Source organism: Mesoplodon bidens (genome assembly GCF_964165515.1).
Source record: "Mesoplodon bidens genome assembly, contig: HAP1_SCAFFOLD_231, whole genome shotgun sequence".
In the NCBI taxonomy this organism is placed as follows: Eukaryota; Metazoa; Chordata; class Mammalia; order Artiodactyla; family Ziphiidae; genus Mesoplodon; species Mesoplodon bidens.
This window is the reverse complement of record NW_027671346.1, coordinates 133,491-147,337: the sequence shown is the minus strand read 5'-3', so window position 1 is coordinate 147,337 and position 13,847 is coordinate 133,491. Positions and strand designations below refer to the sequence as shown.

Genomic DNA, 13,847 nt, shown 5'->3' with positions numbered 1-13,847 from the left:
AAGAGAGATGTGCAATTGGGGGTTATCAACTAGATACTTACTGGTCCACAAACCAGTTCCTTTTGCTAATAGACATGGAGGCAACTGAGAAGACAGTCCTTTCTCTGAAAAGCCCCAATTGTGAGAGCAATTCAGCTCTTCTAACTTTCCCTATATCTGAACCTAGACTCAGTGCTATAGGACTATTAGAGCACATCAAATATTGCACTATAGTTACCTGGATACATGTATTTATCTCCTCCAGTAGGCTGTGAGCAATTCAAGGAAAAGAGTCCGTCTCATTCAACTTTATATCCTTGCCATCTAGCACAGTGTCTGGCATATAACAGACACAGTAAATGTTAATTGAATGAATAAATGCCTGCTTGAATAAATGAATGCCAGTGGGGCCAGTGTGTTCCATAGCAGGGCTCTAAACAGAGGCTCTTCTCACCTTCCAGTCGCCATCTGGCTTCCAAAAGCAGCACCAAATCCAAATGTGACCTTGGTACCATGGAATAAAGAATCTTTCTCATCTGAATCACGCTGGCTACATCTGCCTGGCTACAGTCAACATAAGGTTTTGAGGCTGAGACACACCTTCATTTGTTAAAAGGGGGAGGGGAGCAGATGGCAAATGAAGGTACTCAAGCTCATTAATTCCTAATGGAGTTGTCCTCCTGGATGTAATTAGAACAACAAGAAGAGCCAAAGGAGGAGGGCTTGGGGAATAAAGTAGGCAGCTGGAAGAGGTTTATGAACGGTATAAACCCTCAGGGAGCTTTCCATTAGAGAGAATAATAATGTCCACACTTCACAATGGCATAGTTCTCCTCAACCAGCAAAACACATCTGCATACATTATTTCAATAGCGTCTCAGGAAATGATTGTAAGACACAGAGGAGAGTTTTATTTTTCCAATTGTGTAAATTTAAAAAGTTAAACTTCTCCTCAGAGAAGTTAAGCCACCTGCCCTGAGTAACATGGCTAGAAAGTTATAGAATAAGGATGGATTTCAAACATTCTGACACTGAATTTGGTCTCCATCCATTCCATGGCTATAAATGGAGAGAGTGACCTTCAGACCAATTCTAAAAAGCATGTGACACTCCACCCAGCCCAGCTATTCCACAGCATGCTCTTTTCTTCCATGCCCACTACCAATCACTTAAAGACAACCAGTTGCCTTCTATTTTTGATTGGCAAGTGGGACACAGAAGTTCTTATGAGCCTAGAGTTTTTATTTCTTTATGTCCCCATGGAAGACCTCAAGCCAAGAGAGAAGGGAACTCTTCCTATTAGACCTGGTTAACTGATTCCATTTCTTCCCACTGTTCCCAACACAAAATAAATTTATTCAAATATGTAGTTGCATTGAAATTGAGAATTACATATTGTACTTTGATCTTATAGGAAGTGTGCAGCATAAATCTGAGATATCAGCATTAAATGCAGAGACTTTATAACTAAGGGCTTGCTAGTAAGCCTGGGTTTTCATACTCAGGTCAGTCTACCCAAAAAGAAGTACGTTACTTGAAAATTGACTCTTTGCTTTAAAGTAAACTTGCCCCTTAAAGTCTTCTTCTTCCTCTCTCAAAGACACACAGCTGACTTAGTTCAGAAGCAAGCTGAAAAGAGTAAGGAAGATGTTCTATTTAACCAGCATCAATTGCTTATAACTCTCCTGTTCTCAGCATCTTTTCCCCCCAAGGAAGCATTCAGCCAACATTTTTATTGGACTGATGCCCAGATTGCTCCATTAATTCATGCAACTACCTTTGTCAGAGTGCTCCAGGCATTATTACTCATGAATCCTACAGAGCACAAATATATCTCTAGAAATACTGTCATTTGTGTTACATATGACCTTAAAGCATCTTCATAAATTATACCTTCAAAGCAAACTAGAGAGCACTGAAGTCTTTTGCTATGTTAGTCATCTTAGTTTCACTAGACCCATTGTCTTTTCTTTACATATGCAATGTGACTAAATTGGTTTTACTGATCTGGGTCCTTCAGATTCATCAACTTTATCTTAAAGTGTATAAGATATATGATCTTTAAATCAGTAATGGTATCTTTCTGCTCTGTGGGTTTCATTGGTTCAAACTTATCTTCCAATTATGTCTTCCTGAGACGTATTCTAGCTATGATGGGGGTTTCTAGGCTGTGGTTTGTTTCTGGTACTGTATCTATTAAGTAATCAAACCAGAAAAACAACAAAAATTGTGCTTTGGCTTCATATACATTAGACCATTTAACATGAAACCTGTCCATTTTCAGAGATTTGGGCAACAAATATAGTCACTTATTATTAAATTAGTTAGCTTATCCTAAACAATTGTCAGTAGCCCACCATGGTAATAAGAAAGTTCTTTCTCAAAATAATTACCATTTGATTTCCAATTGCTTATAAAAGGAGCACTGTTTTCTACCCCAAATTTCCATGAAATCTTTTAATAAATATTCTTGTTTCATATTAGGAGTTTAAATGTATAAAGCATTATTCACATAAAAGAAATAAGTACTTTGATCTACTACATTATTTTCAAAAGGAAAGTAGAACCACAGTGTATGATGATATCCTGAACATGATCTGGGACACCAAAAAATCAGTATTATCTGTAAAACCCTGAGCAAAATTTCTCTCCTTTGCGGACAGAAAGCAACAATGTCATTCAGCTATTTACATATGGCCCAGATACTAATGAGGAACTGTTTCCTGCTTTCTGTGAAGGAAAAGTGAACTATGAATAAATATCACTGGGGTCATTATCACCTGCACACACAGGTAACTGGTGGCTTGCAACAAAAGAGTGTCAGAAGCAAAATGGATCTGTAGCAGGAAAATCTGTCTTAAGGCATGATTGGGGGTAAAAGACTAACTGTGGATAAATATTTGTGGTGCCTGGCAAAGCTCTCCAAGTTCCAAGATGACGAAAGACCTTTCACACATATATGGAACTTCCCATGAGAGTTCTAGAGCCTTTCAACCTCAGAATATATCTGGCCTATCCTCTTTTCAAAAGGTAAACTGACAGGATCTTGGAGAAATGGGAGTTGAACCTGCTCTTAGAGATCTTCAGAGAAGAGGAATTTCAGCTTCCTGGCTTAACTATGTTGCTTCTATCTAGTTTATTTTACATGGCACACTTATCATGCTTAAAAATCAGCCCAAGTCCACCTGTTATTTTTTTTTAGCAGCATTCACTCATTTATTCAATAATTATATACTGAGCACCTCTTATAGTCCAGGCACAACTTTACTAGCTGGGATTCAAGAGAGAACAAAAGAGACCATAATTCTTCCTCTTGTCGTCTTTATTATTCTAGCAATAAACTGTTCAATCCCCAGTAACATCCTTATTTCTTGTATGAAATTGGGTCAACTTCTTTGACCAAAGCTAGTTTTGTTAGAATTTAATTCCTTTAACAAAAAATTCAGCGACATGAAAACCAACATTACTTTTGTACTCACAATTTGACAGCATTTGGGGCTGGTTCTTTTTTATTATTTGTCATTCTCATGTTTCCTAGAGGTGTACCCTGAACTGAAGAACAGTTTTCCTCCATCCTGGAAGGATACCAGTTCAACCGCATACACATCCCTGAGGGACACAGGCGGAATGTGAAGAAAGAGGGGGCCTAGCCAGCCATATGGCCCATTCAACATTGGGGAAAAATGGAATTGCCTTTACATCAAGTTTCCTAGGGAGGATATAGGGAAAGCTTGTACAGAATTACTACTCCAGCTAATCTGTAGCTCTTGCTACTACTACCATTGTCCTTTGACCTCACGTACATTAGAATACTTGGTCCTCACAGCAACTCCATGAGGAACAGATGAGAAAACAGGCTGGCAAAGGTAAGTGACTTGTCTACAATTAACAGCTCTGACAAATGGCGGTGCTGAAATTCAAACTTATTTCAGGGGTCCGTCTCATGAAAAACCTATGATGTTAGTTATCTAATAAAACCATAGAAAGGGAGGAAAACCTAGGCAGAACACTCTATGACATAAATCACAGCAAGAACCTTTCTGACCCACCTCCTAGACAAATGGAAATAAAAACAAAAATAAACAAATGAGACCTAATGAAACTTAAAAGCTTTTGCACAGCAAAGGAAACCATAAACAAGATGAAAAGACAACCCTCAGAATGGGAGAAAATATTTGCAAATATTTGAAGCAACTGACAAAGGATTAATCTCCAAAGTTTACAAGCAGCTCATGCAGCTCAATATCAAAAAAACAACCCCATCCAAAAATGAGAAGACCTAAATAGACATTTCTCCAAAGAAGATATACAGATTGCCAACAAACACATGAAAGGATGCTCAACATCACTAATCATTAGAGAAATGCAAATCAAAACTACAATGACGTATCACCTCACACCAGTCAGAGGGGCCATCATCAAACAATCTAGAAACAAGAAATGCTGGAGAGGGTGTGGAGAAAAGGGAATCTTCTTGCACTGTTGGTGGGAATGTAAATTGATACAGCCACTATGGAGAACAGTATGGAGATTCCTTAAAAAACGAAAAATAGAACTACCATATGGCCCAGCAATCCCACTACTGGGCATATACCCTGAGAAAACCATAATTCAAAAAGAGTCATGTACCACAATGTTCATTGCAGCTCTATTTACAATAGCCAGGACATGGAAGTGACCTAAGTGTCCATCGACAGATGAGTGGATAAAGAAGATGTGGCACATATATACAATGGAATATTACTCAGCCATAAAAAGAAACGAAATTGAGTTATTTGTAGTGAGGTGGATGGACCTAGAGTCTGTCATACAGGGTGAAGTCAGTCAGAAAGAGAAAAACAAATACCATATGCTAACACATATATATGGAATCTAAAAAAAAAAAAAAAGGTTCTGAAGAACCTAGGAGCAGGACAGGAATAAAGACACAGACGTAGAGAATGGACTTGAGGACACAGGGAGGGAGAAGGGTAAGCTGGGTGAAGTGAGAGTGTGGCATGGACATATATACACTATCAAATGTCAAATAGAGAGCTAGTGGGAAGCAGCCGCATAGCACAGGGAGATCAGCTCAGTGCTTTGTGACCACCTAGAGGGGTGGGGAAGGGAGGGTGGGAGGGAGACGCAAGAGGGAGGAGATATGGGGATATATGTGTACGTATAGCTGATTCACTTTGTTATAGAGCAGAAACTAGCACACCACTGTGAAGCAATTATACTCCAATAAAGTTGTTAAAAAAAACATAGAAACGAATTAAACTTTAACCATCATTATTTCATCCTATAGAATGACATAACCCAAGAGAAAAAGATAGAGGTGTTGAATATCACTCATGCATTTTCAGTTCCTTCTGTGAATCTTAGCTACTGTAATAAAAGCATTGTTTTGAGCATTGTTTTATATGCATCCTCATATAAGACCACACATGCCTGTATCGATTAAAATTTAAAAGAAACAAATATTAACTGCAGATATCTAGTTCACTTACCTTGAACAAAGTAGCTTCAGGTGCTTCCACTTTTGAAGCTGGATAAATATCAGACAGGAACGAAGTTCACTTTAGTTTGGTCCAGGAAGAAAAAAGATTCACACCTCTGAGAATAAAGAAAGAATCAGACCTTGTCAGAGCATTTGGTTCTAATTAACTAGTGACAAAATGGTTCTACACTGCAACTATGTAAAAGTGGCTGAGTTATTTGAGCTAGGAAAGGTCAAAAACAATGATTATGATCAAGATGTTGTTATTGCATATACTTTTGATTATTGGGAGTGAATCTTCCTCTCTCTTTTCCTCATTAAAATTTTATGGTTTATCAATTTAAAGTTAAGTGAACAAGATAATTTAACATTATTTTGATAATGGAGCATATTCCTTGTAAAACATAAATCCCTGGAGGCTTTCTCAATTCCCCTTCTTCTATCCCCACAAAGCTGCCTCTGTCTAGTATTGAGCCATGGCTTTGCTCAAGAAAGCAAAACAAAACACAAATTATCTAGTGGTAGCAATCTGAATGAAGACCTGGCCCAGAGGACAAAAAATGTGATTTAACATAAAATAGGATGTCATGATCTAAACTACTCATTTGGCATTTACCATAAATCCCTGAGTACCATTAGTTGTCTTTTCAGGTAAATTCAATAAAAATTTATCGACTATTTTCCATGTACAAGCACTTTGCTAGATATTAAGAAAAAGGAGGTGAATAGAAGACCAGGCTCTCTTCTCTGCAATCTATCTTTGAAGAAAGGAATATATGCAAACAATCCTGAATAATTTCAGGGATAGAGAGAAAAAATAGCATACTTTTGAAGAGTAATGCTAACTTGATATGATTCTATTTTATTCTTTCTGATCTATTGTAAACCCTTGGAAACCAGAAATTTGTATTTTTCAGAATCTTTGCACATGTGAGTATTTTAATCAGTAGTCCTTTTTAGTGAAGGACAGAAATTGTGTATGTTCTAAGGTACACGTGTAGCCTGATATCAGCTTCAGACACAGTTGGATCAGGCTTTTTTGTTTTTTGTTTTTTTGCTACGCGGGCCTCTCACTGTTGTGGCCTCTCCCGTTGCGGAGCACAGGCTCCGGACGCACGGGCTCAGTGGCCATGGCTCACGGGCCCAGCCGCTCCGCGGCATGTGGAATCCTCCCAGACTGGGGCACGAACCCATGTCCCCTGCATCGGCAGGCAGACTCTCAACCACTACGCCACCAGGGAAGCCCGGATCAGGCTTTTTAAAGGGACATAAGAATTTCTTTCTCCATTCCTTGGGTCTGGTTTTCTCTATATTGGCTTCCTTCTTCAAAGATCCTCTAATAGTGGGATTAAAGATAGCCCCAGAAATACTGCACCTGGTTAGTAACCCTGGGAGAAAGACAGCTTCTCTTCCCAACAGTTTTAGTCCAAAGTCATGGAATTCATTCCTAATGGACTGTTTCATGTCGTGTGCCCATCACCACACAATTCACTGGGGCCAGAGAAATGGGCTACACTGATTGGCCAGTCTGAGTCATGTGCCCACTGCTGGAGCTCTGCTGCTTCCAAAGCACATGACTGAGAGATGTAGGGAGAGACGCCCCAAAGGGAAACCTAAATGTAGTTACCATAGGAAAGGCAATGTCTCCTGGGCAAGATAAATATCATGTGCCACCACAAAAAGAACTCAGCAAATATTTGTTAATTGATGTATTGATTAGTAAGTCTGGGATAAGTGAAATGATGATAAATACAATGTGTGAAGGGAAACACAGCCAAGATCAATTGTGAAATGGAGCTACAGAGGTGGGCAGTATCCTACGAGGCCTCTTGGAAACAAATCAACAAAAAGGAGCTGACCTTGACTGTTTGCACTGTTTGAGAAGAATTAACTGAGTCTATAATCAGTAAACAATCCTGAGGGCTTGGTAAGGTGAGTTCTGCCTTCTGTGATATGAAAATTGTGTCATAGGTATCAGAAGGTGAACATGGCTAACTGTCTGTGATTGCCACAAAACAAGAAAAATAAAATGAAATAGAAATCTTAAATCAGTCCTTGAATCACAACAGATACAATTATGAAAACCAGATTATATATTAATCAGATTTTCATGTATTACGTTAAAAGACTTCCCTAAAAAGCCATGAGGAAAAGGGACCTCTTATTTGAACTATGGAATGATCTGAATTGGCAACAATATACCAGTGCTTCAAAAGAAAGTCAATTAATCCTATAAAAAGAGTGTCTAGGGCTTCCCTGGTGGCGCAGTGGTTGGGAGTCCGCCTGCCGGTGCAGGGGACACGGGTTCGTGTCCCGGTCCGGGAAGATCCCACATGCCGCGACGCGGCTGGGCCCGTGAGCCATGGCCACTGAGCTTGCGCGTCCGGAGCCTGTGCTCCGCAACGGGAGAGGCCACAACAGTGAGAGGCCCGCATACTGCAAAAAAAAAAAAAGAAAAAGAAAGAAAACAGTGTCTATAAAATATGTGTAACCTTTGATAATTCATTATATTTGCAAGGCAGAGGAACCTTTAAAAATGCATTTTTTTCCTAAATGACTTAATTTTCATTATTATACTACTTTAAACAAATTTTAATTAATGCATTAAAAGCTTTGAGTAGTTCTTACTTTAACCAACCAGCAACTAGAACAAGTTTCAAGAAGACTTCAAGTCCAGCCACATGCCTCCAAGAAAAGCTACACCTACAGTATCACAGACATATGGCCTCATGTGTCCATCTTGGCATGTCAGAATTCATGTCACTTGCCCAACTCCTTGCAAAAGTCCGTTTTTACATGGTAATGATTCATTTAAGATCATTAGAAAGCCATAAGTTTTCACTTATTCATTCAGAAGCAATTTTTAGTTCCTACAAGCACTGTGCTAGGAAATAGGATACAAAAATGAATATGTCTCTTGCTCCTAAGGAACTCACAGACTGAAGACACCCAGGGGAGCCAAAATTTTCCATACAATCTCATGAGCATGGGGACAGGGGGACATGCAAGGTAAGAGGGGCTACAAACCTTATCTGTACCTGATCACACTATTTTAAAAGTTGGCCATTCCGAACTAATTCGGAGTATGTTATCTCCAAAAGTTTATATGTTCCTAATTTCTCCATCATTTCCACTCTTAGGCATTCCCTAATTGTACCAAAGGTAGAGTGTGTTTTATATGAAAAAAACTGCTACAGGGCAATCATTGACAGCGATGTACTAATATAATACCCGACCAGAGAAAGCACGCTTTGCCATGATAAATTGTTCAAACTATGAGGAGCAGTAGGGCTGAAATGAATCTAGTCGTGAACAAAAAAAAAGATTGAATGGAAACAGTTTGTATAAAAGGATACACTTGATATTTTCACTCTAGACATACAGATTAAGAGGCTGTCTATCAAGGTAAATCAATTTGAAATTTGAGACTGATTTTCTCCACCCTCAAGAAATGATTTGCAGGTATTTGTGGCTTTTCGTTTTGGTTTGACTATTATTTCATATTTTACTTGTAATTCTTCTTATGGAACACTAAGAACATTTATTTGTTCTTCGGTCAGGTTTATTGAGGTATAATTTACAGCCAGTAAAATTCACCCTTTCTAGCGTACAGTTCTAAGAGTTTTGACAAATGGATATAGTCTTACAACCTCCACCATAATGAAGATAGAGAATAGTTCCAGCATCCTGAAAATTTTTCCCTGCCCCTTGGAAGTCAACCTGTAGCCCCCTGACAATCACTAATAAGTTTTCTGTCCCCATAGTTTGACTTTGTCCAGAAAGTCATATAAATGTAATCAACAAGTATGTAACATTTTGAGTTTGGCTTCTTTCACTTAGCACAAGGTAAGTGAGATTATCCGTGTTGTGTGTGTCAGGAAATGTGGACTGGCATATTGTCCTTTAGAGTTTCCCTTATTTTTCCAAAGCCAAAGTCAATATGCAAAGCCTGGATCTCTTGCCATTTAGTTTGTCCATGGTTAGGAAGAAACCGAGTTTTTACTATGGCTGTTTGTTTTCAGCAGAGCAGGGAAAGAAGAAACACTCTCAGGGAATAATCATAATCTGTGGTTATTATAGGCACTAAGTCATATGTTTGTAAGACCCAAACTTTTGTTAGTCAAATGACTGGGCACTAAAATTAATTCGGAGACTCAAGGCAGAGTTTAAGTGTGGTTTTCCTTATCTTTTCATTATTGCAATAGCAACGGAATACATATTTGTGACTTAATGGTACAACACATTAGTTTTCTTATCTGACCCATCTTTAACAAAGTGGAATTACTGTAGAGGCAAAGGAATCAAGAAGGTAAATCTCTTACCAGGAGTAGGAGAGAACGGATAGAGGCCCCTGTGACCTAAACCTTAGTCATTCGAGTGCCACCTTCATAATTGTGCCTCTACCCACACGTTACCCATATCATTATTTATTTAACAATTATATGGGTCACAGTTTTACTTAGATAAATTTATTTTCAACAGGACATTCTTATTCCTTACTCTTTTAAATGGAAATCCCTTGCCATAAATAAAACTATGAAAAATATCCAACAGTATAAAACTCTACCTATATGAGTCAATGTACCTCCCCAAATCATCCTGAGTTCTTGAGTATCACTGGTGGAGCCCATGTACACACCCACACATGCTTTTGGAAACACAGCAACGAGAGTAGCTGTCCCATGCTTTAAATGCTTTCTCCTTGACCATGTATTCTGTGCACACCAAGGCAAAGAGTCTGCTCAGAGATAAAGCATTAAAACCTGTTTAAAATAACAAAGTACGATATGTCTTTCTACCTATGTCAGGCATTGGAAGCCTGCAACTTATTTGCCAAACAGGTTACCAGAGCTGATTTTTATGGAAATACGGACCAGATGCACCTTCTTCCTCATCTCTTCAAAGTGGCCCTTCTGAGCAAGGCCAAGGCCAGTGTGATTCAGCAACACCCACGTTTGTTAGGGTATCTCCTTACCCTAGACTAAAAAATGGAACAGAACCTTGGCCCCAAAAGACTTAAAGAATTTATTCACCAATTCATATCTTTATGCTAGTATAATCATGTATTTGATGGTTGTTATAGAAATCTATGTAGACAATCATCACATTTTTAAAGGAAATACATTACTGAAATTTCTTCTGACCCGTGGTCACTATGCTCTTTGACAAGACAGTTGACCTTCACGATGTTAATCATCTCATCTGTTTGAAAGGGACTAAAATGTTTGCTCTGCTTCCTGTTTAATAAAGCTATCAAGAGGATTAATGAGAGAAAACCTCTAGAATACTCCAAGCTCTTTCCAAAAAGGCAGCAGTAAAACAGCAGGTGCCTCTTGTGAACATACACTTGTCTTCATGTAAACTCATCCTGAAGGACATCGGGCTTCCAGCTTATATTTAATTGGCTGATTATGTTGACACTCTTGAGCTCCTTGCCAAGTTACAGGGAAGAGTTTTCTTGGAAACCAGAGTTCCCCAACTTTCTCCAGCTATGCAGTTTAATTACATCTAGCAAAATGACAACAGAGCTCATAATTAGCCTGGAGACTAATTACTGCTGAATCAGTCCAAACACCACAGCTACCAAATTCAACACAGGTGCTTAGATGAAGAGAAAAGAGTTTTCTCAATACCCAAGAGAAGGTGGATATGGAAGATGTGCTTTATGACTCTCTTCCCATGAGCTTAAACATACAACCTGTGCAAAATGCCTTGTGTCTTTACAGCCAGGATGCCCCTAAGTATTTTAAAAAGAACCAGACTCAAAAACATTTCAAATACTGATATCACATATCTTGAAATGTGCAGTGACTGGGGCATACTTTCTTTCTATGCACATTTCTTCAACCTAGAGCTCCCTTTCCCCTTCTCCTTTTATTGAGGAGTCTAAAAAGCCTACATAATTCATCTACTGTTTCTAAACTATGAATGAAAGAGTGATATAGAGAAAATTATAAAGCAAGCGAAAAATCATGCTGTACCTCGTGTTCATCCTGTGACCTCTAAGAGTGACTATAAGCCTGTAGGGTGGGTACCACACTCCCAGAGAGTTATGAATGCATTGTCAGATCAAAGGCTTGAAAGCCAACAACCGCCCAAGGGAACCCCCTATTTTCTCTCTGAGAATCACCAAAAGAGGAAAGAAGCTAGATTAGGTAGGTAGAAAAAGGAAGGAGTTGATCCCATTTAACAGATGTTATCCATTTCTTACCCCCTCTATGTACAGGTCACTTAAGGTATGTTTAAATATATGCACACCTAGAATCCAACAAAGACAAATTCAACCCCCAAGTGATTCTAACGTGCAGCCAGAGTTGAGAACAGCTGGTCTGGAGTAACCAAAAGGTCGGCCAGATGGTATAATTGCATGAGACTCAGGGAATGGACAGAACCAGGTAAAGGAGAAGGAAGGAGGCGGCCAGAAAGAATGAAGTGACAGATCAGCACTCCAGAAGCTCATGTTCCAAAGAAGCTAAAGGTGTGGGGCAACGGACGAACCCTCAATTCTTAAACCGTGTAAGAAACAAGCACACCGTCCCCTAACTAGAGGCTGATGAGATTGTGTTGAAGAAGCACTTTTAATGGATTTGTAGGATGCGTCTGTTTGCTGGTTTGATTTTCTGTTGGCTTGTTTGTTTGTGTGTTTAGAGGAGTTAGGGGTTTTGCTGCAAATTTTTAAAAGTCATCCTAATATTGACTAAAAAGGAAAACCGTGTTCATACAACCCAAAGGGAAATCCATGGAAAGGAAGGAGGAAATTGACATCTAGGGAAGGCCTTGTGGAAAGATCCAAATAAGGGAAATGTATACAAAGGCACAGCCCTGATGCTTGTACCTTGCTTACACCAGGACTGAGGGGAGCCGCTGCAAAGCCATTTGCTTGCACAACGCTGGAGGAGAGATTACATGGCTGCCAGGAGAGGAATGTTGTCAGAGCGAGTTCGGAACCAGCTCAGCCATGCTCTCCAGTGCTGGGAGGCCCGACCACTGTGCACGCAGCCGCACCACCATCTGTACAGGGCTGCTTCTCAGTGCTGGGCCAAAGCCGAGCTACACCCCCGCCCCCGCCCCACGAGAGGAGGAGCAGGCAACGTTCTAGAACACAGCTCTGTCCACTGGAGGGCAGGCGTATAAGAGCCACGAGGCGACCTCCTGGGACAGCCTCTGTGTGGGGGCACACGTGCCCACGTCCACACATGGTAGGAAATGGCTCTCAGAGAGATGTGTCCCCTTCACTCTCAGTTCTTGAGGTGGCATTGCTCAGGTTGGCTTGGTGCACCTGTGATTTGAAATCCTAAGACACGTGTTCAAGACTCAAGTCTACATCTCACTTCCTGGATGACCACTGGCAAATCATTTCTGTGAGCCTTAGTGTCACCATTTTGTAAGTGGAGGTAACAGAATTTTATTTTATTTTATTATTATTATTATTTTTTTGCGGTATGCGGGCCTCTCAGTGTTGTGGCCTCTCCCGTTGCGGAGCACAGGCTCCGGACGCGCAGGCTCAGCGGCCATGGCTCACGGGCCCAGCTGCTCCGCGGCATGTGGGATCTTCCCAGACCGGGGCACGAACCCGCGTCCCCTGCATCGGCAGGCAGACTCTCAACCACTGCGCCACCAGGGAAGCCCGGTAACAGAATTTTAGAGTTCATCTAGTCTAAGCATATCATTTTACAGTTGAAACTGAGAACCAGAGAATGTGAAGTGAATGCCCACCTTCAGCCAGCTAATGGATGGCTAAGCAGAATTCACACTCAAATTTCCCAGCTTAAGTTCAGTTTTCTCCCTAAGCACTGCAATCTTCTGCCTCAATACTTCCCCTGACTCATAGCATGGGTTTAAGAAAGGATGTTAGGAGGGTAAGAGCTTCTGATTCAAGATGACGGACTGAAGACACACATCACGTCCAATGCCTCCCGAAAACCCCACGGAACTTATGGAAAAGATTTTTAAAAGAAGGAGAAAGGGGAAGAAGAGGATGAGAAGGGAGAAAAGGGTACCAGCAGTGAACTATGAACTGTGAACAAATCCTGGAAGATTGCGAGCACATTGGGATCCGATTGGTAGAGAAAATTTTTCAAAAATAAAAAACCAATTTAAGTTAAAAAGGGTACCTTCATCAATAAGAACATTATTAAATATATTATATTATAAATAGGATATATAATATTAAATTTAATATGAATGTATTAAATATATATTTATAAATAATATGTAATATTAAATATATTTTAATTCATATATATATAATAGACTACTACTATGCAGCCTTTGGAATTCCCAGAAGTAGGGAAGATCTTTATATACTGACATGGAAAGATATTAATTATGTAATGTCAAATGAACGAAAGATGTCAAAACGATACAAATACAAACCGATTTTACGTGT

General features: G+C 39.7%; 1 long non-coding RNA gene across 4 annotated transcripts in view; it reads right to left on the bottom strand.

The window, feature by feature from the left end:
- Positions 1-13,847, bottom strand: part of LOC308611535 — a 175,754-nt gene that overhangs the window by 32,775 nt on the left and 129,132 nt on the right. For all 4 annotated transcript variants that reach the window (XR_014014941.1, XR_014014942.1, XR_014014943.1 and 1 more), the window contains exon 3: positions 5,469-5,574. This is a non-coding gene — a long non-coding RNA (uncharacterized lncRNA). The remainder of the gene's footprint in view (positions 1-5,468; positions 5,575-13,847) is intronic.